Source organism: Hirundo rustica, chromosome 5 (genome assembly GCF_015227805.2).
Source record: "Hirundo rustica isolate bHirRus1 chromosome 5, bHirRus1.pri.v3, whole genome shotgun sequence".
NCBI lineage: Eukaryota > Metazoa > Chordata > Aves > Passeriformes > Hirundinidae > Hirundo > Hirundo rustica.
In genome coordinates this window covers 54,213,007-54,238,791 of record NC_053454.1, presented here as the reverse complement: position 1 = coordinate 54,238,791, position 25,785 = coordinate 54,213,007, and the positions used below count along the sequence as shown (strand labels likewise).

Genomic DNA, 25,785 nt, shown 5'->3' with positions numbered 1-25,785 from the left:
CTAGGGCCGGCCAGAAGATTCCCTCTGGAGAAAATATACTGGCAGAAGCACTGGATCAGGCACTGAAGGTCTCGGAGCTGCTGTGAGAGCACACAGACTTGTTGGGAACTGCAATTTCACTGGAAAGCACACAGCTGTGGGCATAGGGCACTTACAAGTGAAAAATACTGAGCAAAGAGAAAGAGCAAAACAAAGAGAAGCCGGGAGAATTCCCTAACGTTGTGTTAGCGTCTCTTTTTCTGCAGTCAGGATTTTGCACAGGAGGGTGGACATATGGAGGACAAACACATTGTTATCTGCTTCTTTCAGTGTGCCTGAAGGAGAGGCACAAAGCCTCCAGCACTGCTTAGCTGGAACAAGTGCCAGGAGAAAAGACAAGTCCCATACATGGAAGCCAAGCCTCTAGCCCCAGCCAAAGGTAAAGGAGGAATCCAGAGGTGACCAAAGGCCAGAGCCCTTCCAAACTGGCAGAATTTCACCCAGCCTGGCATTGCAGCTGATCACACTTAGGCTGGACAGACCCTTCCTTTCCCTGGAGCTGTCTGGGTTCAGATTTGATCCCTCCTCCCTGACTGGGGGCAGTGACTAATTCTCTTGACTTTGGAAGACCTCCTCACTGACTGTTGTGTTTTGGGAAGCAAAGATGTCTTGGGCGATGGCTCTGTCTCCCCGAATAATTCAAGGAATATGTGGGAAGATACTCCAAAAAGCCAAGGATTTTTGCCCATACATGCTCTGTTTTCACTCTGTTTCTCAAGATCCCCTGCTCTCAGGCAACAAAGGGCAGCCGTCCTGCAGGGCTCTTGCAAGCCCTTAGAACCCGAATTGCCCTCAGGTGGGCCTGCCCACTGCTATTTAAGCTCCACCTGAGGGGCATAATCTATTGTCGCTTCTCCTGCTTGGCTGCTGGGTGAGCTGGGCTTCATCTTTGAGGCTGACTTTGTGACTACTGTCCTGCATAACTTTGTGTGCTGGGTCAAGAGGTGTATGAAGATGGGATGGCCGCCTTCCTGGTGGAACGCAGAAGTGAAATACTGCAGGAGGTAAGAGGCACTTTCTTGGTTTAGGGTTTTTTTTGACCCTGGATTTTTACTTTCTTGCTGATAAAAAGCTTTTACTGATGTGGGATAACCTGTCTACTGTTGCTTCGAGGCTTTGCCTTGTCAATCTGTGAGCAATTTGCTTTATTGAAACTGTTCCTCTGGCCTTGACTGTGTTAAACTAATAATGTAAATTAGCCTTAATATGTCCTTTCCAGTGGCCCAGGAGGCAAATTCTCCTTTTGGGAATTTCTGCAATTTCTAGCATAGAAAGTCTTCTTATCTAAGCAGACTTACCTAGTTGCAGAGAAGCTGCAATTTTTAGTAGCCTTGGTCAAGTTTGGAAAGGTTTGCGTAGTACAACCAGCAACTGCAATCATAGTGTTTGGTACTCCAGCTCATCAGCGGGGGAAAAGGGCTTTTATGAGCATGCAGTGCTCACTTCTGTGCCTGATTTTTCTCTGTTCTGTGGAACCTTATGTGAGGAGAAGGTAAAAGTACATATCTCAAAGAAGTTCTGTGTGATCTGTATTTCTCTCTCCCTTTACCAAGGTTGTGGAATATCACAGCTGCTGAAGCTTTGGGGTAGTTAAAATTTGAAAGGTGTGACCTGTCTGCAGACCAAAAGCTGTATTATTTATTACTAAATTCAAAGAGTACATGTGTTTTAAATGATACAAGCAGAGAGCTTTTGACAGCAGCAAAGCTTAGGTTTGGTTCTGAAGAGAAAATTCCTCATTTTACAAATGGCTGTCATAACTTTCACTAGAGGACTTAATATGGAGTAAAAGCTCTTGCAACGCATTTAAGGTGACCTGTAATGAATGCTAAAATTGCTGTTCTGTTGTTGAAAATAACTTCATTGTTTAAGAGATAAATTTCTTCTTTGACTTCCCACCTGCCACTCTGTTCTTAACACCTGAATAAAAGTTCCCCTTCCAAGAAGAGACCGTTCTATCTTTGGGACCAAAAGGTGCATTTGAGTATGTATTTATGAAGGTAATGCTTAGCATGAGCTGTGTTTTCAGAGTTTTGAAACAGGGGTGAGAAGTACATTGTCTTATTTGCTGGGCATTAGTCTTTTCAGTCTTGAAATCCAAAACAGGTTAGGATTTTGAAGCTGTTTCATAACTGGAAAGGAACATGGTTGGAAGAATCAGCTGCTGTATGTGGAAGTCTGGCAGGAGAGCTCTTGCTTTAAGTGAGATGAATTTTCTGCTTGCATTGCTGAGAACTGCTGTGTGAAATTTCATGGGTTGCTTGTGCTGACAGCTGAGCTTGATCCCAGGGTGTGCTTATGCCAAAGCCTGTAGAGACACTGGCTGCACTGTCCTTCCTGTGAGTGAGAAACAGTGTCATGCCAGAGATCTGAGCAGACATGGACAGTGAGATGGTAAAGGAACAGCTGTAGAGACTAAAGGAAGAAATGTTGTTACCGATGCTGTTTAGCATTAATAACATCTCAATACAGGTGTGTCTCATATATACACCCACATTATCCAGGAGTGAGGGAGGCATCAATGGTGCAGGTTTGGAAGATGTGAACAGGCATTTGCTTTATGTAATGCTGCTCACTGGTTCCTGGCTGTATGGCCTGCCTGCAGAATACTTTCTTGTCTGCAAAAGTGCAATATTAAACTTTGAGTGGACAACGGAGGGTAATTTGTAGTGTGTTCACATCCCCTTCATTTTAGGTTCACATAAAATGTCTTGTTTATTTTCCTGATTATGCATTTCAACTGTACATATGATTAAAAATAATGAATGTTATTAATTTTTATCATTAGTACCATCATTACGCCTACTCATATCCTTTGATATTATTGCAAAAATTATCTTTAATAGTTTTAATAGGAGCTATTCCCCAGGCTAATGAGGATATAAATCAAAGTATTAAACAGGGTAGAAAGTAAAGTTTTGGACTCTATTCTGAAATTGAACCCCCTCTGTGCAGTGGCTGCCTTCAGGTTTTGCTCAGAAGAATATTTATATATGTCTTTTCCACGTACTTGCCTGAGATGGGGTTTAAATTTGACTGACATCAGTTAGACTGTCTGTGGCAGCAGGGATACAAATTCAAAGGTAGGAGAAGGAGCAGCAAGGATGTTGCTGCCCTCTGTTCTTGCAGAGGTCAGGAGGTCTTAAGCCACTGGCTGTAATGAGGCAAGGTAGACTGATACTCTGGGGAATCCCACCTGAAGGACTTCAGCAAGAAGCAAGCCTGTACCAGTCGCTAAATTCCATAGGAGCATGCAGCAGAATTCTCTGTCTAATTATGAGGATTCCATCTGTTAAAGACAGATCTTGAGACACGGCAAAAAGGAATAAATAATCTCCCTGGTAATCTTCCAAAGGATGTTGTCTAAACCTCAGAAATCATCTCTGCCCTCTTATTGTCCTCTGTTGCTTTGCTGTTTGTGGCAGTGTGCAGTCTAGCAAGGATGTGGTGTTGGCAAGGGATCAGAATGTCAGGCTGGTTTCTTGTGCTTTTTTTGTTTTATTGGGTGTTTCACCCATTAATTTTTGCAAGGCCTTTTTTATTTTTGTTGTAAATATTGAACTAAAGCTCACTTCATACAGCACAACACTCTTGCCAACATGAGCAAAAGCGATATAGCAGATAATACTTTGGCATGTTCTCTGCGTTTCTAAAATTTCCTGTTCAGGCTTGAGTTCCCTGCTTTAAGAGGATTGCAGTCTATTTGCTACAGAGCCTGCTAATAAAAGCTTTTCAGATACCCTGTTTAAACTAATTGTTGCTAGTGTTGTCACGGTTTTGGGGGCCAAGGACATTGCTGTACTTCATGGGGAAATCTGTTAATGCATTGAATGAAGCTGCTAGAAAGCAAAAGCCAAGAAGTGCAAAGAAAATGGAGTTGTGCCACCCAGCCTATTGCTGGCTGAACACTGAGCAATTTGGGGCTTGAGGGACTTTGATAGGACTTAGCTGGCTGCATCTCTGAGGTGCTGGTTTTCTCCTCCATTCTGCGGTGAATCCCTTTCCCACGAGGACAGAAGTGATGACAGGAGTGAAAGGCTGTAGAAGGGTAAATATTTGTATGACCCTTGCTTGAAACAATTGCCAGGTAGAAGGCAGCTGCTAACTGGACTTCAGTCTGATCCAGAGCACATCCTCATGGTTTCTTGCTCCTAGACTTTGAAACTTAGTTTCTCAGCAGTTTAGGTACCAGCCTTTAGACAGGTCACCGAGAAAGTTGCCTGAGCCTGGAGAACTGGAGCTGGATCCCATCTAGAGCTGCTACCAGCAGTGCTGGGACGCAAGAGGCTGTTGCAGGTTGGGGTGCCCAGAGCTGTGACTTGGCTAGGGTCGTATTGCAAGCCTGCTGCAGTCAATTTGAACCTGGGTCCATGGTGTTCTGAGGCAGCATGGGAAGTGCCCCTGGTCCTTTTAGTCTGCCATTCCCTGTATCACTCCATGATAAGTGCTTCCCTTGGACTGGGATAAGGCACATGGGGGGATAAATGCTTTCAAATCTGCTTGGCTTCAGAAATGGGCTGTAATTGAGGCAGGCTTGAAAAACTCATTTTTAATGTTGCACAACAGTTCTGCGTTGTTGGTGGTGCTTTTTTGCAAGAGGAGATGAAAACTATAGAAGGAAATGGGGGGGAATTACAGATGCATTTTCGCTTTGCCCTTAGTAAATGAGGTCTTCAGTGTCAGTCATCTTTCAAACTGCTTGATTGTGTATAATCATGTGCGTCTGCCTGGGAGCATCTCTCGTTTGAATAGCAACAGCTCCCTCTGTCTGCCTCGAGTGAACCGTGGGCTGTTGCACTTCAACAGATAATGCCATTTTCTTGTTCTCTGCCCAGTGAAATTCCTGCTCTCTAGGTATGTTTGCAGCTGAAATGGATTGACTTCGAGAAGGTTTTAGACTTCCTCTGTATATTTTTAGGAGTGGCTGTAAACTCTTTGCTGTTACTTCCACTACCAGTTTATGAATGGAGCAACTGCTAAAAAAACCCCAAAAGTGGGGTGGAGGATGCGTTGGCTGCATTAGAGGGAGAGACTATTTTCTGATGAAAGTGAGCTTTGAGCAGCCTGTGAATTACCGTCACATTGAACACGTCTCTGGAGATTTGAAAATTTTAAATCCTCTTCCAAAGTGCCGCTATTGTCTGTGTAACAAACGTGAACTGAACTGTTCTGTTAAAAGTAAGTCATGCACACTTAAGAACATAATAGTAGCTCAGCGTTAACGATGCTGCCACATTCATTGCAGCAAACTGCTACTGTAGTACAACTGTAGCTCCAGCAAACCATTTGCCTTGTGATGAAGAGCCGGCATGCGATTAAAGGCATGCTATTAACGTTTCCTAGCTCTCTTCTCGCTCTGACATTTGTCCTCTGTGAGGATTTTTGATCACAATCTCAGCGGCAGACTTTGCTGTACGCAGCCCTTGAAGGTTTCATAAAGCTGCCTATAAAGGATACATCATATCTCATCTGCTATTTGCTGCAATAGGTAGAGGAGAAGCAGTAACCTGCATGAACTTTGTTTTGGATTAAAAAAATATTGTGTCCAAGAGCTTCCTTTCATTTTTAGGTTTCTGTGTTTTTTTTCCAATATATGAAAATAGGGGTCCAGCTTTAAAGTACAGCACAGAGGATGACTCGATGCAGCTCTGCTACTAGGAGGACGTTAGCAATGCTTTAGGGGCCAGATTTTATTCAGATGACATGACAAAATTTCTTAATGTCCTCCATGGTGTTTGTGGGAGATGTAGTCCAGCCAGAATGCTCTGAATTTTGGTGACGCACAGAGGCCTTTTAGGCTGGCTATGTTTCCTGTGAGGTTTTGCTGGGATATTTCTGACTAAGTCTTTCAGTTCTAGAGTTTCAGTCTTTGACAAATTGTCCTCTTAACATTGAATTCTCAACTGGATGGAGGAACACATTTTTCTTTTAGGTTGCTGATGCCTCCTTGCTGAATTGGAATGAGGTATTTTCTGAAGAGTGTTCCCCAGGAATCCAGATTTAAAAAAAAAAAACAAAAAAACAAACACAATCAAAAAAACAACCAAATCAATATACCCATAAAAAAAAAAAAAACCCCCCAGCAAAAAAAAAAAAAAAAACAAACAAAAACAAACAACACCACAAAAAACAATTAAGCCAACACCAGTTAGCTGCCACTCCTGAATTCTCCTTTTGGAGTGAATGACCAAGGTTGTCTTAGCATGTGTGTGCATGGTGAGAGGTGTAGAAAAGTGGCAATTAATACGGAGTTGTGTTTCATGGCATGGCTCAAATAAGTTTTTTATGCCTATACTTCAGAAAAATCTCTTAAAATTTTGCCCAAAGAAAGCAGCACATGGTGACTGCAAGATGAGATGCCTATATGGAAGAGGTGATGCTGCTGTCGGTGGTGTTGATAACAGACCTGCTGGTTAAAGCAAGGGAAGATGGATGAACAGCCCCTTGTTTATGGCATAATGAGGGCTGCAGGGCTCCTGTCCTGGGGCTAGTCATGTGTTTACAAAGGCAACAGCTCAGTGACACCTGTTATTCTGCATTCAAGGTAACTCAGCCTGTGGGGAGTCCTGGTTTTATTCTGTTTACAAATGACCTCTAGCCAAAGCATTGGTTGTGTGAAGCTTGGTATGTTTTGAGATCAAAGAGCAGATGCTACAGGGGGAAAAACACTCTGCTGGTGTGTAACAGTTGCGTGAATCTCCCCACAGACTGGAAAGATGACTTTAGGTTACAACCATGTTCCCTGTGCTGTACTACAAAGGCAGATGTCTGGCATCCTCTTCTTGTTGTGTTGGCATTGCTTGCACAAGCACCCGCTTGTTACCAAGGCCAGCTGGCTGGCCTTTGGGATCAGTGCTCCCAGAGCACATCCTTGCTGCCTCAAATACCTGGAGAGGCAGCCAAGAGGCACTGGAGTCTGTGTGCTTGAGCCTTGGCTTCCCAAGTCTTTAAAGCCCTGGGGGAACATTTCCAAATTTAATTGGTATTTTGGATCTCTCACGAGGTATTTGAGTAATTGGAGCTGTACTGCTTGGATGGAAAAAAATATTGGGTTTGTTTTTCAGGTCTGTGAAAACTATATGGCCATTCTAAGGGCAAATTAATATAATTCCCAGCTGGTTTGGTTTTAAGATCCTTCCTATGTGCCTTGAGCTTTGTTGTGGAACTTTAGTTCTCCTGCACTCAGTCAAACCAGGACTAGAGGTTGTTCTGGCTATGTATTTTCCATCTGAAGGACGGAGGGGAGAAAGGTTTCCCTCATGCCCATTTAATGGTGAGCGTAAGGGAGCTAGGGTGAACCCATCTGTCCCTTAGAAAATACTTCTGCAGGGAATGAGGACCAAGGGTGCTTGAAAGGAAAGGAGATGCACTCAGGGACAATGCTGAGCTGGCCTTTGAAAGCATCTCCTGGCTGGTGGCACCAGTGCCCGGCTCTGTGGCACAAAGGTGGCAGGCAGCAATCCAAGCTTGTCAGCTGCTGCAGCTAGCAGGGAGGAATTGGGCGAGCACACAATCTCTCTGTCTTCCACCTTTGGGAAACACCCAGTGTTTGAATTCCAGCCCTATGTACCGGGAGCACAAACATCAAATGAGGTTTAAACTGAAGGATTAGCCAGAGGCCTTAACTAGTCTCTGGTTATTCCATGAGTGCTGCTGTTGCTCCTGGCTGGCTGTTTACTCGTCTGCACCTGCAGTGTTGAAAGCTGTACAGAAATCCTGTTCAGCCTGAGCCAAAAAGTATAGCAAGGCTTTGTGTGTACTGAGGGCTTTATAAAGGTCATGAATTGAGCTTTTGTGCCAACCTTTTTGTGATTTACTTCTCATTGTTTCTCTTTCTCCAGGAATTCCTCCTCTGAATTGCCATCTGCCAGCTCTTTTAACAGGGAGTTCTGTGTTGTAGATTTTCTATTAGAACAAGTCTTACTGCCTTTGTGCAGGACAGCTGGACCACTGTGGAGCCATCCATGTGTTGCTGTTGTCTACTGAAGTCATGCTGAAGGGTAACTTGGATTTTGGAGGGGAAAGAACTACTAGCTCCCAATAAGTCTTCAGTGCTGGATGTAACCTAATTGCTGGGACAGCTAGGAAACCCAGGGTGTTAGAGAGATTGTTGGTCCAAGCACAAAATAATTTGATTTTACTATCAGTTTTGTGGTTTAGGTCTGAGGGGTTCATTCAGACTCATTCATAAGCCTTCTGTTACCAACTCTGAGTATATTTTTAACAGCTTTCACTCTAATGCCATGGAAAAGGATTAGGCACAAAAGACAAGTTGCAAAGATGCTTCTTGTGGTCACTCATTATAACTGGGGTTTGCTGCTGTGCTCAGACCTGCAGGATGCTGATGCAATAGACTATCATGGGTTCTGTCTCCCACTTTGGTGACAAACACTATAAAATGGCCTCTTTAGGATGCTTTTGGTTAGTAGTTACGGAGTTATGACCTGTGCAGCCTTCATGTCTATGTCTTTCAAAATAGTCACAGTGACTGTGGCACACTATCAGCATTAAAAATTCTTCATAATTCTACTCTTGAAAGCAGCCAGCATCTCCTTCTGTAAAGCAGAGTGGGGGAAGCTTCTTCTCTTGAAACTCAGCCAGGTTTTGGTTTAGGAGCTGTGATGCACTGATTGTAAATTGAAGACAGCAGTTTCTACTGCTTGTGGTTTCTACCATGGCAGAAAAGGAAAGACAAGGCTGTGCAAAGCAGGAATCCTGGGAAGGATTAATTTGCCCATCTGTAGGACAAGTGTCTAAGTAGTGGTTTTAGCTCCCTCTGGTATGAGTGAGTTATCTGTGAGAGAGTCTTGATTTCTTTAAAATAACCAGCTTAGCCTAAATGCCTGACTTTTAGCCATTTAGCATTGGGTAAGATGATCATCATCTGCATATCTATATTAAGATATGAACTGTTGATTTCCCCCCCCCCCCGCCCCCAGTTTTCCATTTTTAAAATGTGACAAGATTCCAAAGGATATTCTAGCCAAAGCAGAAATAGGAGGGAGATACGTCCACTTGCTAATCCCTTCCTAATGCCAAAGCCCACTTTGCCGGTGGAAGCCTGAGAATACTGGTGAATTCTGGGTTGTGCTGCACCCCAAGAAAATACTGACTGTCCACATATTTGAATACTGAAATGCAAGTCACATATTATTTAAAAATGGCAGGTGTCTACACAAGGTAGTCCTCAGGGAAAATGTGTTGCATTCCTTGAATGTCAATAAACCCCATTTTATACATGGAGGTTTGATGAATAAATAAAACTTTGATTTTGTTCTGACAGGTGGCATCTCATTTCGTGCTTCTCTATGAAGAGCCAGATCCCTTTGCTCTTTTTATCTCCTGAGATCTCTGTATTCCAGTCTGTCCCTAGTTTCCTTTTACAGACCTGTTTTGAGTCACGAGTTAATAGGATGCTATCTGAATGTGAGTTCTTCAGATTCACTTCACAAAAAGTAGGCTGTGTCTCAGGAAGCTGTGTTCAGCTCAGAGTAAGAGCTGCATTTTGGAGGTTGTATTTATTAGGCAACCTCATACCATAGAAAATTGGAGGGCCAACCAAAAAATCCCCGCAAACCTGTAAACTAAAGGGGGGACTATGAAGGCTTCTGCTGACATTGCTAAGCTTGACCATGTGTCCTTAAAATGAGCATGAGGAGCCAGGCACAGCTTTGAGATCTCTAGATTTAAAATTAGTTTTAATAGGACACAACAGGTAAATTACAATAACACAATGCTATGAATTTTATAAGATTAATTGTGAAGGTTGAGGCAAATGAAATGAAGCTTTGTAGACAAGTAAGGCCATAGTGAAGATGTGTTTCATTTCTTGGGTTGGGTGTGGAGTGTTTGGCTGGTTTTGTTTCTCCCAGTTAACACTGCTTTATTCTTCTGGAGTAAAACGGAAGCTGAATCACAGCCTTGCTGGGTTCCCGAGATCAGCTTAGAACTGCAAGTTCTTGGCAGGGTTTTCCATACCAATTTTTACATTATTTCCCCTTTACCACCATAGCTAAAACTCTTTTCACTTTCCAAGGTAGAACCTTTGTAGGGCTCAGGTTTTAATGCATAATTCAACCTTCAAAGTCCAAAACAAGCATGCAGAAATCAAAGGCTTGACATGAAGTAAGTTATTTGATTCTGCAAATAGCAGTGCAGTGGCTCTTCAATAGAAGAGGCTGTATTGCCTTTAGGATTTACTGTAATTGAGACAGTCATTTGCTGGATATTGATAATTCAGTGACTGCCTCTCTGGAAAAAGTCATTCACCAACTGCTGTATAACCATTTTCTCAGGAGTTGTCCCCCAGCAGCCTGAATGCTTTTCTCAGAGTGTTTTTCTTTCAGTTTTACATATGTTAATATAAACGATTTTTTTCTTGTGCATAATACTCACAGTAGTAAGTAGCATTCTCATGCTGAAAAGCAGTGTTTCTACTTTAGATAGTCACAAATCCTGCAAAGGTAGGAGAAGGGCACTATACACACAGCTAGACCACTGAGCAGGATTCTTCCTGTGCTTGCTGAGTAAGACTGGATGGGAGAGACAACACGAGGCTGACAGCTAGGCAGAGCCACCTGCCTCAGAAAATTAAATGCTGGGGTTAGCAATTATCATACCATCTACCTAAGAGCCTGTAACTAAGGCCTGGATTTTACACATTAGGGTCTGAGGATTTACAGCCTCATCAGAATTTTTATCTAAATGTTGTTTTCTAGCATTTCTATCCCAGGTGTATCACTGTATATGTCAGATTGTGTCTTGATTCCATTTTTCCCACAATAATGTTGTTCCACAGGTTCAGGTGTAAGTGCTGGCCTTGCAGCACTCAAGTTCACAACTCAAACAGGAACTTTGTCTCCTAGTCTGCAAGTCCAGCTAATCCTGGCCCTAAGATGCTGGTTTGACCATGCTTGTCTTAAATAATTTCTTGAACGTATTCTAGTGTCCACAATCATAACTGTTGTTGTAGGGGCCCTGTGGGGCTCAAGTGAAGCCATGGACTAGGTGATAGACAGCATTATCTTCTTCCAGGACACATCTTCAGATTTTGTGTGATTTCTGGGAGGAACAGAAACCTGGACCCAGTAGTAAATAGATCCAGGCACTGCAGCAGTGGGGAGCACTGGACTAAGTCTTGCAAAGAACAGGTCTGAGGTAGCCCCAGCAAAGCAGGGACTAGTTCCGTTAAAAGCCCAGTAGACTTGCTGTGGTACTGTGTTTAAAAGGGTACCATGCATAAAAAGGCTTCATGTCCCTGCCTGAGGCTGACATGTACCTTTAGTGTCCTGCCTGGTCTGTGGAGAGACAGGAGGGACATGTTCCTGCTGCCTCTCCTGTCTGAGGAGGTGAATCCGTAGTGGAATTCATAGACGTGCCGAGGCGGAGTCCTCAGTCAGTTATAAATCATTGATGCTTTCTCAGTCCTGTGCTTCTCAGACTTCAATAATTTCATTGTTCTAGCTGAACAGGAATTTTACCTTGTTAAATTCAGGGAGTGCCACTAATGGCAGCAGTCTTTTATCCTATCCTTCTCATTTTCTGACAGATCCATAATGAATGATTAATCTCAGTGTGGTGCAAAGGGTTCAACTACCTGTTTCTTTTTCCTGTAATAAAATATATGCTGCTTGACTGATTGTGCAGCATTTGTATTTAGATTTTTTTCCATTTAATCTCTTTTATATTGTGAACCTACTTAAAAGGCTGTACTATAACTCTGGAAAATATAATTTTTACCCCTGTTGTCCCTTTTATTTTTAAAGAACTGATTTCATTATTTTTAAAGCACATCAGTGTGTGGGCCTTTACCACCCATCCATGCTAACACTCAAGTTTATTGATCCTAAATAGACATGTTTCACTAGCCTTTGTGATTTTTGTCAAAATTCAAAGCAGACAGAAACCTCACTAATATACAAGCCCAGGTTGCCATGGAGGTATGACATTAAAAATCAAATTTCCCCTCTCTATTCATGGTCTAGAGCAGATTCTCCAGGCGTGTAAATTACTGCAGCTCTGTGGGGCTGTGGTCTTCCAGAGCAGCACATTTTCTGACATGGATGAATATTGGAATCATGTCAGTACTTAAATAATTCAAGAGCATGGAAACACTGGGTCCATTGATTTGTTCTTTTTCTTGAAGTTATTAAAAAAAAAAAAAATCACTGTTCTTTTTGGGGTGAAACACTGAAAGCACAGTAAGATGCAAAATGAGTTGTGGGGAAACATCTTTGTAGGAGACCTGATCACTGTTAGGCCAAGAGCAGGTATCTTAATTTACTAATGTATCATTTATGTCTAAATAACCTTGTAATTTTATGTTGTAAATTCAGTACTTGCTATTTAATATTGCATAAACTGTATTGCTCATTCTCAGGACCAGGCTTACCATAATAGCTGTATTCCTGTATATACTCTCCTGAATAGTTTGAAAGTCTAGTGGATTTCTTGCAGCAATTTATCAAAGTCGTTGCTGACAGGCTTGCTGCAGTGTGGTTTGTAACAGATTAACTCTTTGGGTAACCAGAACTTTACAAGTGGCCCTGAAATCCCAGTGACTTACGTAAGCATACATCTGCAACTTGCTCGAATCTTCATGTCCTCAGAAAAGGAGACAAAGTGGTCACAGATTTTTAACTTGTTGGGTTTCCTTTCTGGCACAGGGACTTGCTGGTGTGTTATTTTGCTTTTCTCCCTTTTTGAACTCCTGTCTTGTAAGTTGGTGGTGTTTAAGGCCAGGAAATGTGTGGTGATCTTTTTAGTAATGGTGGTGTGAACTTTTGTTTGTAGCAACTCCCCTGCTGTCTATATAACTACTCTTGGCATTAGCGATGATTTTCAGAAACCTGCAGCTGATGAAAAATGCTGAGCTAATGTACATTTTTCCATCACTTATGTTCAGATAGAACAGATGACCTCAGAGGTATCTACTCATTTTATGGGCACCCTACCTCTGAAGTCATTAGTGCTTAATTTTCACTGCTGCTTGCACTCAACAACGTTAGTAGTGGCTTCATGAATTACTAATGTGGTGCTTAAAGGTGAAAAGTAAAGACCTCATCAAATTCTGGATATTTGCATATACATTGCAGATAATTAAGTATCTGAGAGGCAACACTTTTTTCTTCTCTCCCCCTTCTGCTGTTCGGGTGTTCAATGAGAGAATCCATTTAGTATCTCTTGCTGCTGAGGATTAACCTTTGTTTAATGCTGTCCGGTCCTATCTGGCGTATCGCATGCTGCATTAACCCTCGTTTGCAAAGCAGCTTCCTGGGTTCCGTCGTGTTTACACTGGCAAGATCTAAGAGGTAATTACAGGGCTCCTTTGAAAGGAATTAAGTGCTGCGGATGAAGTCTTTCCCAGTAAATCAGAAATCACATATCCAGTTCAATTTAAGAACTCAGGGAGACCCTCCATTTCTTTTCCCTCTGAAACTCTTCCCCATCAAATCAAAAGCGATTCTTCAAAGCATTGAAGTGTATACTTAGCATTACAATCTTGAATTCAATAAGACACTTCTGCCTTTACTAATCAGACATGTCTTTAAACAAAGCACTTAAACACATGCTTAATTAGTTATTGAGACAAGAGGCAGGGTGCATATATTCTGTTCCCATTTTAAAAAGGGCTTTTTTTTCCACAGTATATATGACCTCTTTAAGAAAGAAATGTAATCCAAACTTCAGTGTTGTTTTTTTTCTTTTTCAATTGCAGTTCAATTCATTTTAGATAAAAATGATCTTTTAAGAGTAAGTCAAAAGGTTAAATGCCTGTTTTACCCAATCCCTTTTGAAACCCTGTTCAGACGTGCAGCCTCTTCAAAATAAATAATTGAGCCAGAAGCTATGTTCATCAGGAAACTGGTTCTAATATCACCTGCAGAAACCAAATCACAGATGTTTCAATCAAGGACAATTTTTTTTTAAAGAAAGGCTTTAAATTGCCTGCTCTGCAGTATCACATGCTTGGTTGCAGTTTAGTGCCTTATCCAGTGGAAAGTCACAGGGTTTCGTTTCTTCTGTAATACAGAAAGGATTAGAAAATTAAAAATCCATATGAAACTGTGATATTTACAGAATACCAAGACCATTTAAAATAACACTTAAATTATTATAATTCTTGTAATCATGTTCTAAACGTTGTTGCTTTTTGGTTTTTTTTCTGAAGTCTACCATACAGTGAGGGGTGGGAAGTGTGAAAAGTACACTTTGTTATTTAGGTTTTTTGAAGTTTTTCCCTTTATTAAGGACTCATACTCTGGTGTATGTGAGCACTACAGAAATCATTACTTGAAAGAGGAACTGTGAGGGATTTTATTTCTTGCACATCTTAGCTGATTGCTTTAGGGACAGAACTGTGGTGTTCTCCATCTGTCCAGCGGCAGGTAACAGAATACACACTATGCAGACTCTGTGGACATTATGGTCGTCACTCACGGGTTCCAGTGTCATGGCGAAAATCACTTTTTAGTAACAAGAGCAATGCATTCTGAGTAAAACTGATTGTTCAAATGTTCGGTGGAAATTGGTCCTGACCTCCGCTTATTTGTAACAGATACTAGAGAGAAAATTCTCAGATGCAGGTACACATTCACCCGGTTGAGCTTGTTGATAGAGAAACGGAATCATATGTTCCTGAATCTGTAACAATGAAGGTCAGACTTGATCACAGAGTTATTGAGGGCCACTGATTGCCAGTGTTGAATGGACATTGTGCGTGCATCATTTGGGAGAGCTTCTGCCTCTAATCACCTAGCTGTGTCTGAACTTTGACCAAGAACCATAGGGGGTTTGAATGTCTTTTAGCTAGTAAAAACACTAGCCTGCTACAGACCTGGAGTGTAAACTCAATGGAATGCAGAGGTATTTGTTGTCTTACTTGCTGCACTTCAATACAACAGGAAGAGGTCCTTGGCTCTTCCAAAGATATATGGGTATTATCATTGTTTTTGTTGTAAGTTTGCGTTATAGACAAATGATATTCCTGAAAGACATGATTGGCTGGAAATACTTCATACTTGTGTAGAAATTGTCAAAACAACTTCATAGTTAGGAGAATGCTTAATTTTCCTCCTTCCAGTTCATGTAGACATTTCTAAACTACCCTTCTGTTTGAAGCAGTTTTTTTGGTTTTTTTTTTCTCTTAATAATATGAGGATGTGGGTATAAATTTGGCAAGATTTCCTTTTGTGAGGCATGAAAATATTGAGGTGATGCAATCCTATGAAAAAATTAGGCTTGGAAAATAGCAGTTAATTATGCCTTGCTTTCACATTCTCAGAACTGGCTGCATGGCTGGGCCCAGAAGTTGTGGTGAGCGGTGCTGCATCCAGCTGGCGGCCAGTCACTAGTGGTGTCCCTCAGGGATCTGTACTGGGGCCAGTTTTGGTCAATATTTTTATTGATGATGTGGATGAGGATATTGAATCTTTGAGTAGTAAATTTGCGGACAACACTGAGCTGGGAGCGTGTGTCGATCTGTTGGAAGGTAGGAGAGCTCTGCAAAGAGACCTGGAATGCTTGGATGGATGGGAAGAGTCTAACAAGACGAAGTTTGATAAGTCCAAGTGGCGAGTCCTGCACTTTGGCCACAATAACCCCCTGCAGCGTTACAGGCTGGGGTCGGTGTGGCTGGACAGTGCCCAGGAGGAAAGGAACCTGGGGGTGCTGGTGCCAGCAGCTGAACATGAGCCAGCAGTGTGCCCTGGTGGCCAAGAGGGCCAGTGGCATCCTGGCCTGTATCAGGAATGGTGTGGCCAGCAGGAGCCGGGAGGTCATTCTTCCCCTGTACTCTGCACTGGTCAGGCCACACCTGGAGTGCTGTGTCCAGTTCTGGGCCCCTCAGTTTAGGAAGGACATTAAGATGCTTGAGTGTGTCCAGAGGAGGGCAATGAGGCTGGTGAGGGGCTTGGAGCACAGTGTGGAACTTAAGCCTTTGTCTGATTCTAGGGTCTATTCATGCCAAAGTTAACTTGACACGTTTTCCTTCGGCCTGTGGCTGCATGATAGTTCTTCAAGATCTGAGTCTTGAAGGTGATGCACAGTTCCTGTAAGCAATTTACCCGACCCTTTGGTGCTGGTATGGCCCTAGGGTAGGGCAAGGACAGTTGGCCAGAAAATGGGACTGGCCCACCCTGGGTTTGTGATGTTTCTTTCACGTATACTGGGACCAGTCACTGTAGACCCCACGGGAAGTATGTACATATCTCCACTCTTTCTCATCTCAACTTTTACAATGGTCTGCCATGGTCTTGGTTAGTGTCTATGACCAAGATCTATCGATTTTAATCAGGCAATGGTAGCTTAGGTTACCCAGATCGCAGCAAAGTAAAACTTCACTCTTAAGGCCAGTCCTTCCTATCGGTCTCTTCGTGGCTTGTGAGATCTCCTAAACCCCTGCAGTTTCCATTCCCAACCATAGGTGCTATTTCTGGCACAAGCATGTCAAAATGTTTATGACAGCATGCCTGTCCTCTTGACTCTGAAACACAGTTTGCTTGTGATGATTAACCCAACTGGTTGTAGCCAGGCCACAGGAGTTTGTGTGGGAAGTGTTTTCTCCTACCCAGAAGCTGCAGAAATACTTCTGACTACGGAAGTTAGACACGTAGAAAGATGCAGATTTTAATTTGTTTTTCTTTACTGGTGAGGAGGAAAAAAAGGAAAAGCACAACACAAAAAACCAAATTAATTGGTCCTGTATTGCACAGAGAGAATGATTAATCTCCTGCATTCAGGAGCATCTGTCTACTACTTCTGCTTGAATTCCTCAAAAGGCTAAGAGTGTTTCTAATGGTCATTTAAATAATAAATGCCACCACACTCATTAAGGGTGTATCAGTCGTTCTTTTTCTGCTCTAGTGCTTGTTGTATTCTATTAATATTTATTGAATTCCAGGAAATTCATCCTGAGCTAGTGGTCCACATTTCTTTTCAAGGTCACCAAATATAAATATTTTATTTATCTAATCTAGAAAAACGACATTAGATGTGATGCAGCAAGCATGACAAGAGTATGAATTAGTGGAAAGCTTCCCTCAGGAAATGTATCCAGGTACCAGTAATGGATAATTATAAGTCCAATAGCTTCTTTCCTAGCAGGTAATAAAGATACATAATGGCAATACAAGCCCTCACCTGAAGGTGTGCATGTGGTGGTAACAGTTAGTAGCACAATAGAATATTTCCTGCGAGGGCATTGGAAACATCCAAATATCTTTCTGGTATTTGAGCCCTAAATAAGCTGATTAGAATTTCACCTTCAAATTTTGACGTGGATATATGTGGGCTACGTGACAGATTTTCAGCAGCCCTTTGGGAATGAGTGCGCCTAAATCTGTCAGATGCTTGATGTTGTGTCTCGTGCTGCCTAAAAAATCCATGCCATCGTATGAGTGGCCAGCGTAGCTCATGTTGAGTATTGCATGGGTTTTCCTGCCCCTGACAGTCTACTGTTCTCCCTTCAGACAGGGCTGTATTGCCTGCTTGCTATACATGTGTACTCCAGGAGTGTCCTGTTTCTTTATAATCAGTTATGAGATGAGGAGAAGGTCCTGGTGATATTTTGTGTACTGAATGTTCCATGCCTTTTTCTGCTTCATATTTGACTTCTGCACTCTTGGGCTCTGTCATTTTTGTGTCCCCTGGAGATACAAAAATTCCTCTTATGATGGTTTCATTTTAAGCAAGGACCATCTTATCCTCTCTAAAAAAAAAGGCAATATGATGTGTGGAGGGGGTACGCTTTAGAAGTTGATAATTGCATTCTTGCAAATGCTGGCTATAAGAAAACAATGTTTCAAAAAGGAAAAAGCCAGTAGATTGTTTACCTCCTCAAAATGTTTACCAAAGAACAGTTCCCCCAAATTGAGTATTGAGCTGTCAAGACTCAAAGAAAACAAATGAAGTGGCATTTAATTTAATTGAATATTGTGCTTGTGGGTTTTTGTTTCTGTATTCAATTTTTAGCACATTGTAGTCTCTTGCTACAGCTAAGGTTAAAATTAAAATTAAATGTTTGCTTCTATTGCCCAGAAATATCACAGACAAAGCACAGGCTTCTGAAGAAATGGGTGGTAAAAAACTTTTGGGGTTTAGCAGTACTGTTTTTTAAATGACACACAGCATCTAAGGGAAGGTGCTACAGGAGAATTTGTTACAGAAAGGAAAGGCTATGACTCTGGAGCTTTAAGTGTTGTTGTGTGCCTGTGCTTCTTCCTGACCTTTCAGGTAAGCATTCCCAGGCCCTGTGGTACCGGGCTTGCCTGGCAAGGTTTTGTTAGTGGGTGGCTCCTGTGAGAATCTGCTGAAGCTTCCCCATGTCGGACAGAGCTGGCTCCAGGATGGACCTGCCAACTGGCCAAGGCCAAGCCCACCAGCCACAGTGGTCGCACCTCTGGGATATCCTCTGGGATAACGTGTTTAGGAAGGGGGAACAAAACTAACCGCTGCACAACAGCACCTGCAACCAAGGGGACCAAGAATATGAAACCAACAGCTCTGCAGACACCGGGTCAAGGGGAGGGGAGCAGGAGGTGCTCCAGGTGCCAGAGCAGAGCTGCACCTCTGGGAAGGGACCCACAGTGGAGGAGTTGATAAAGAACTGCTGCCTGTGAGGAGGACTCGTGTCAGATCCTGTGGGATGGCTCCCATGCTGGAGCAGGGAGAGCAGTGTGAGGGGTCTTACCCCAAAGGAGAAAGGAGCAGGGGAGGCAACATGTCATAAACTGACCACAATCGCCATTCCCTGTGCCCCAGCACTGCTGAGCAGGGAAGAGGTAGAGAAAATTTACAGTAAAGTTAGGACTGAGAAGGGGAGGTGTGGAGGGAAGCTGTTTTTAGATTTGTTCTTATTTCTCATTATCCTATTCTGATCTGAATTGGTAATCAATGTCATTTTTTTTGCCCCCAAGCTGAGTTTGTTTTACCCATGCTGTTAATTGGTGAGTGATCTCTCCCTGTCCTTATCTTGACCCAGGAGCTTTCATTTTATTTTTCTCTTCCCTTTCTTGCTGAGGAGGGATGTGATAAGAGCAGCCCTGGAGGGCACCTGACATCCAGCCAAGGTCAACCCTACATACCTTTTCTGATCTATCAAAATGGAGATTTACACTCTGTCTCGTTGTTGACATTACTGATGTTGAGCTCTGAAAAATGCAGTAACTAATTGGCATCTCATTGACAGTCTCAGTGGCAAGGCCTTGACGAAAATAGATATGGGGAATAAATCACTCCATCTCCCTTCTTGCAAAGTTTGCTTCCTGCTGTAGGGAATAGGCCTAATCTTCTGCATCTTGGTTGAAACCATTTCAGATGGGTCTGTGGAGCAAAAAAAAGAGGAGAAACAAGGTCATCATGTAGTCAAAGGAACAAACAGAGCTCTGATAAATATTGAGCTGATTTGCTAAAATAAGTATTAAAAGCATTCAGGGTCATTATGACTCTAACCCTGAGCAGTAGTTATGGACAAGTGGCAATAGGGACCCGAAATGCTGTGAAAAGAAAGACTGAAACAAACTGAGGTAACAGGAGAAATTCAATGAAATGGAAAGAGCAGGAATCCCTGAAGCTGCATGTAGAGTGAAAACTTTAGATCAATGGTCTGGAAAGCCTTTGTCATGAATAAAATAGATCCCTGCGTACAGGGGCACAAGGTGGAAAGCATAGAGATGCTTGAAAAACTAGCATATGGGTGACCCAGCTGCTCAGTAAGCTCTTTAAACAGGTAGGGAAGTGTGGCAAGGAGCTGAGCAACCTGTGTGAGAAAGCAGGAACAGGGCACGTATGGCAGGGGCACAGAGAGAGGAGTGCTCTGGGGACTGCCAGCAAAGCAAGCCAGGAGGGCAGAGCAGCAGTAGGTTGTTGAGTGTGTCTGAGCTGGAACCAGATCTGGAAACGGGCCTGTTATTGCAGGCACTTCAGAGCATTAGTCTGGACAGAAAGGAGAGGCTTAATGGCTTTGGCAAACAGCTGTGATAAAGCTTGGAGTTTACCATGTGCTTCAGCAGAGCAAAAATATTTGTGGCACCTCCATTCTTGCTCTTCTCTAGAATCACATCAGAAATTATGCACGCTGCATTAATGTATGTATCTTTGTGAAATGCACCCCATCCTCCCCTTATTTCAAACCAACACGGAAAGTATGCATCTGAAATATCTTTGGCAGCAAGCTAAGCAAGTTCTATCACGATAAGCTCTTAAGTAAATACTGAACAGTTGCTAATTAAAGTGAAGGGTATAGTCCTTGATTTTTCAGTTAACACACCCAACATATAGTAATGCCTTAATTATTTTTGTACCTAAATATACTTGAGAGAAATCTGCCAGTATGGCAGTGAGCTTTAAAAGGCAGGTGATTCTCTGTATTTTCAGTGGTAGGGTAATGGTGGATTTAACTGAAATTGAAGGGAGGCTTTCATGGAGATGTACCATAGTCTGAAAATCTCTGGCTTTAAATAATCTTGGCTCATCCTCTTATTTTCCATTTATTTTCACTTTACTCTCAGATGAGCCACTGTCAATCAATTACTTGCCCCTTAATCAGCCATGTGGGCAACTAGTCTGCAAGACAGGGTGTTGGTCTTCTGTCAGTAGTTCTGTCCATGGAGATATCAGCATTCTCTGCTGTGAAGATGCCGGCGGCTTTGCTGCTCTCTGGACTCCCGAGTGCCTAATGACAGCCTGCTGTTTGCCTTTTCCCATGGCAGCACTCCTAATGGCCATTCCCGTGGAAACCTGCTCCAAAAAGGATACACCAATACAAATGAGGGGTAATGGTTTAAATCGCTCAGTAGAGGAATTTTTCAGGAGTGCTTAGCATTAGAGCTTGTCAGGATTGTCCCAAATGTTTTTAATCAGAAAATGCTGGCTTATGGTATCACAAAGTTTGTGCATGTTTGCAGGAAGTCAGCTGCAAAATGTAAAAAAACCCCAAAAAGGTCAGATTTAAGGCATTTTCAGGCCAACATGTGCTGACTGAAAAGTTTGTCCTCTAGCCGGAAATGAATTTTAAAAGCATGTCTTACTTTGGAGATTTTTTACTTTGATTTCTGATCATATTTGGAACAAATTCAAGTATTATTGACTTGAGCTAAAACTGTGTATTTAGAGTGTGCTTTTATGTTTTTTCAGTTTTAGTATTAATATCAATTTGACATGGGGAGTACTTTTTGTATTTTATATTTTCTCTTATGCAGGTAAAATGATCTCCTATCTATCTCTATTGAATGCTCATCTAAATATGTTCCGTTTTAGTAAAATGGGTTGGGGTTTTGTTTTGGGCGGTTTTTAGTGTTTGTTTTTTGTTTGTTTGATTTTTTTTTTTCTTTTTTTCCTTATTCCCAGTGGGAGAAAATTATAGGAAAACTCAGAATGCCTTTGAAAAACCTTTCTTATATTTTTGCAATAGAAATCTTACTACGTTTTGGATTTTAATGCTGAAAAGTGTATTTCCCTTTAGTATGAGGGCTGTGAAGTTGTCTTCTCTTTGGAGGGGCTGGGGAAATGTGGACACAGGTCCATTGAAGTTAGTTTCTACCGGTAAGCCACAAAATTCAAGCCACAAACCAAAGTAATTGGGCTGAGAATTGCTCTAGCAGTTGGCTGCTAATTCTGAAAAATAATCTACCACCTGTTGTTTAGTCTGTAGGATTAAAGAAGGTTTAATGTTTGAGGCAAGAGGCATTTATTGCTCCAGATGGAGCACAATTTTTTAAAAAAGCTATGGGTGAGGATCAGTTCAGTGCAGTAGTCTACCTCCTTTACAAAGGTATCTTGATACAAGCCACAGCACTCTTAATAGCAACCTGTGGGCAGAGATGTTTTCCACCTTCAGAAATTGTTTTCTCTATTTAGAATTCATCACAGATAAGATTATCACAATGCTTTAATAGCTACACTGTGCAATTGTCACTTATTTTTTCCACTGTGTATGTCATCAGATTTTAATAATAGGCAATAATATTATTGTCCTACTTAAGAATGTAATCAAAGATGTGTTTGATGCACAGGATAAACAGTGGAGAGGAAAATATGAAAATTCAAGGGTAATTTTGTTTGGGTTCTGTTTACTGATCATCCAGAAGAAGGAAATACTGGCAATGGGAAACTTTCAGTAATCAGTGGTATGAAATCAATGCAAAGACAGGATAAGGTCTATTAGTTGGAAAGACTAGAGCATGTTGCTTGGAATATTTCTGCTCAGCAAAAAGCAGAATATAGTTTTCTGATAGACATGTGATTTTTGTGACAGAAGTGGTTTCAGGGAATATTTCCCATTTTGGAGAGAAGGTCATGGAGGGATGGGAGAATACCTTCTGGTAGGGCTAGAAAAGGGACTTTACTGTCAGTCATTTGTTCAGGGCCTGGAACACTTACAAGGCCATAGAAATGTGGGTCCATTCCTGGCCTGGGTCAGGCTGGGATATAAATTTGAGGCCTTGGGTGGCCTCAAGGGGGAACTTGACTAACGTCATGCAGAGGTGTATGTTGTCACATCAGGCATGTTGGTGTACAGTCAAGTTGCACACGTGATGCTCTGGAGTTGATAACCAGGATGTTTGCCAAGAGCCCCTCACACACATGCGGTGCCCTATCCTTGGGGCAGATTTTGGGATATGTTAAATATAAATCCTATCCATGCAGGATAGGATTTATTAAGAATCTCATCTAGCTTCTGGTCATGCTTTGTACTGAGCGTTTTTTTCCAGTCCTATTTCCCTCACAGACTCAAAGTTTCCCATCTGGTCACTCTCGATCGCTGTTTTCTCCAGTCAGGTTCATTGAGCTGGGTGTGTTAAGGCTGGAAATCTGCAGTGACACAGTTCACTGTAATCACAGCAGTCCTGCTCTTTCTGGTGCTATTCCCTGGCACCTCCAGTGTGCACAGCCTGTTCAGCTTGCGGAGTCAGCAGAAGACAGGAGATTTACTTGGTTTGCCTTTACGGGGATTTTGTTGCTTATTTTTCAACCAACTGAGCAGGCTGGACACAGGGAACTTGTGGGACTTCCCAGCATGAGATGGCACTAAGACCCCAAAAATTTCAGTCTGTTGTTAAGCCAGGGCCTCGGGTCTTTTTGTCAAAGAAGTGATCCCATCCTGTTGGATGAGTCCTATGGTAGCTGGAACAAGGCAAAAAACTTGTTGCCTCTTGTTCAGCTACAGCTTCTGTAAGAAAACAGAAGGCAATGCAAACTGAGAACACATATAACAGTGCTGCCATCTGCAACAGGTGCATGGAGTGGCCACTGGTGGAAGCTTTTGGAAAGCTTTGTAGAAAGCAACTTGACCAGCACAACCCCAGAGTACCCATTTTGTACTGGTTTAAAACACTGAATTTAAAGCATCTCATTTTTCACCACCAGCATTTTGCATTTCAGTGACAGTAAATATTCAAAGGCCCCAATACATAAAGAATCCCCAGGGATGCTATAGTTCTCCTTTGTATTTCTTCAGCAGAGACATGAACATTAGTATAGCTGATTAAGAAGAAATAACTTTGTCTAAGTGAAATCATTAAACCAAAGTTTACTGTTTGCTAAAGTATTTTGGTTTTCTTGAAATTTTCCAACAGAAAAAATTTTTTCTTCTTTTCTGTATTGCTTGGGTTGCTATTCCTACCTCTCCACAGGAAGAAATTCAGACAGGACTGACAACACCCCTGTGTCTATTATGCTACCCTACTATAAAGAGTGTTTGTCATCTTCTAATGCTTTAAGGATTGTTGATGTTTTGAAGTGAGTTATGTCACCCAACAGAAGGTTTAGCAGATTAGCAATGATACTTGAGAAATTCAGTAGAAGGAAGCGTCTTTCAAGCTGTCTCTTTTTTCTGGAGCACCTTCTGGCGGGCTATAAATGTTTACCATTCTCAATGGCGGACCCAGCTCACGGTTTTGGTTTGCTAGAGTGTGGTGGGATGTCAGTGGGGCAGTACAACTACCATGCTTCTGTTCTGGATGGCCTGTGCAGTTTGCAGAGCTGGGTCCCACCCTGGCATGCAGCCTTTCTGACAGCTGCTTTTGAAGTGGCTGCACACTCTCCATCAGCGAGGCTGGTGGACACATTTATGTAGCAGCGCTCCATCCTGCTGCAATTGTCCATCAAGTAATTCCCAAGCCACCCTAAAGAAACTCCTGCATCAAGGAGTGCTTGCGAGATTTTGAGGTAATTCAGAACAGTAGGTCTTAGGCAGTGACTCATGTACCAAGAGAATGGATAATGTTATATTATGCAGAATATTCTCAAATACCTCCTTGCAGTCGCACAGATACCACTGTAAGAAAAGCCCTGTGAATTAAAGCTGCAGTCCAGGGCCATAATATTTCTGCTGCCCCAAAGGAGAAAAAATAGCCTATATTAGAAATATTTGGTGGAGTTCTCCTTCCCAATGCTTTGCCAAAGACCTAGTGTTTGAAGGTCTTCAACCAAATGGGTCAACAATGTAGTAGTATTTTGTCAGGTGCTAGTGTTCCACTGTGCGTGCTAGACCCTGTCTAGCTCTCAGTCAAGGTAATCAAATGTCTTAGCACAAAATCTGCTGAGAGAAGGAATCCATAGCTGTAGTGCTCTGTGTGGAAACTCATGCATGTGCACCACATGTGAATTAAACTCAGAAGTTTAAATTTAAAAATCCTCAAATTATCCAGGATCTCTCCCCAGATCCAGTATTTCCTTAATGCTTCTTTTATTGTAGTGACAGTCAATTCTTTGTGGATATGAAAGCTGGTTTTTTTAAATCACTGAACTGAGAAGCATTTAGCAGCATTTCAGGTGGAAGAAAACAAATCCATTGACTTTGTCTTGGCCAGTTGGTAAATGTTGACCTAGGCAAAGTGAGAAATGTCAAGAGTTTTCCTCATGAAGGAGGTGGATGGAAGGTAGAAAGCATGAAAAAAAAAAAAAACCTGAGCCAGAAGTACATGAATGCTGTGCTGCTGCATTCTATCCCTCAAAGGCTATTGTATTGTGTGCAGCACAATATTAATGTGTTCTATGTTTTCATCTTTACATTCAATTCACAGGTAATTTCACAGGGGAGAAAAAACACTCTCCTGAGTTCTTAAAATGAATAGTGTGTGATATAAATAGTGCTCAGGGAAATTTTGCTTCCATGGTGGAGGATATATAGTGTGAGTTGTGCATAGACATATTGGTTCAATTCAAGCTCCAAAGATTGGCCTGGAATCTTGGAGAAAGCACTGGTTTGAGTTTCAGAAGATGTGGTATTTGGAGTCTCCGGTAAACAACATCTTTGGGAATTTGGAAATTCCTTTTGTTCAAAATTACTAGCAGTTCAGTGCCTGCATAGCCTAAATCTGACCCCAAAATATTTGTGTTTGTGTTCCTGACACAGCACTGATACAAGGGGCCAAACTTTTCCTTCTGAATCTTATTACGACTTAGGGGGTCTTTGGGGGTGAGGTCTTCCACTCCTGTCATCAGAACTTCTGCACCAAGGTGAATTAGGTTTATCAGTGTCTTTGATTTTCATATTTGGCATCTTTTAGCACCTGTGACTCCTTAAATATGTTTAAAATCTGGCCTCTCATCCACAGCATTTCTCATTCTGATATCCCAAAGTAGTAAATTTCCACTGCTTCCCTGTGATTATTTAGAATCATTTTGCAGGCTGAAGTCAGAAGGGATTGAAACCAATCCTGCAACTTGTCTTGGCATGTGTGAGTACCTTGCCAAACCTACTGTGGATCAGTTACTGGCCTCATCCAAGTGAGAAAAGGTAGATCC

The 25,785-nt window shown here is 42.1% G+C and overlaps 1 long non-coding RNA gene across 1 annotated transcript; it reads left to right on the top strand.

Annotated features, from left to right (window-relative positions):
• Positions 1-898: 898 nt before the first annotated feature.
• On the top strand, positions 899-23,229 carry LOC120753547 (uncharacterized). Its single transcript, XR_005701143.2, has 3 exons — positions 899-1,043; positions 17,016-17,095; positions 18,271-23,229. It is a non-coding gene; the product is annotated as an uncharacterized LOC120753547 (long non-coding RNA).
• Positions 23,230-25,785: the final 2,556 nt, after the last annotated feature.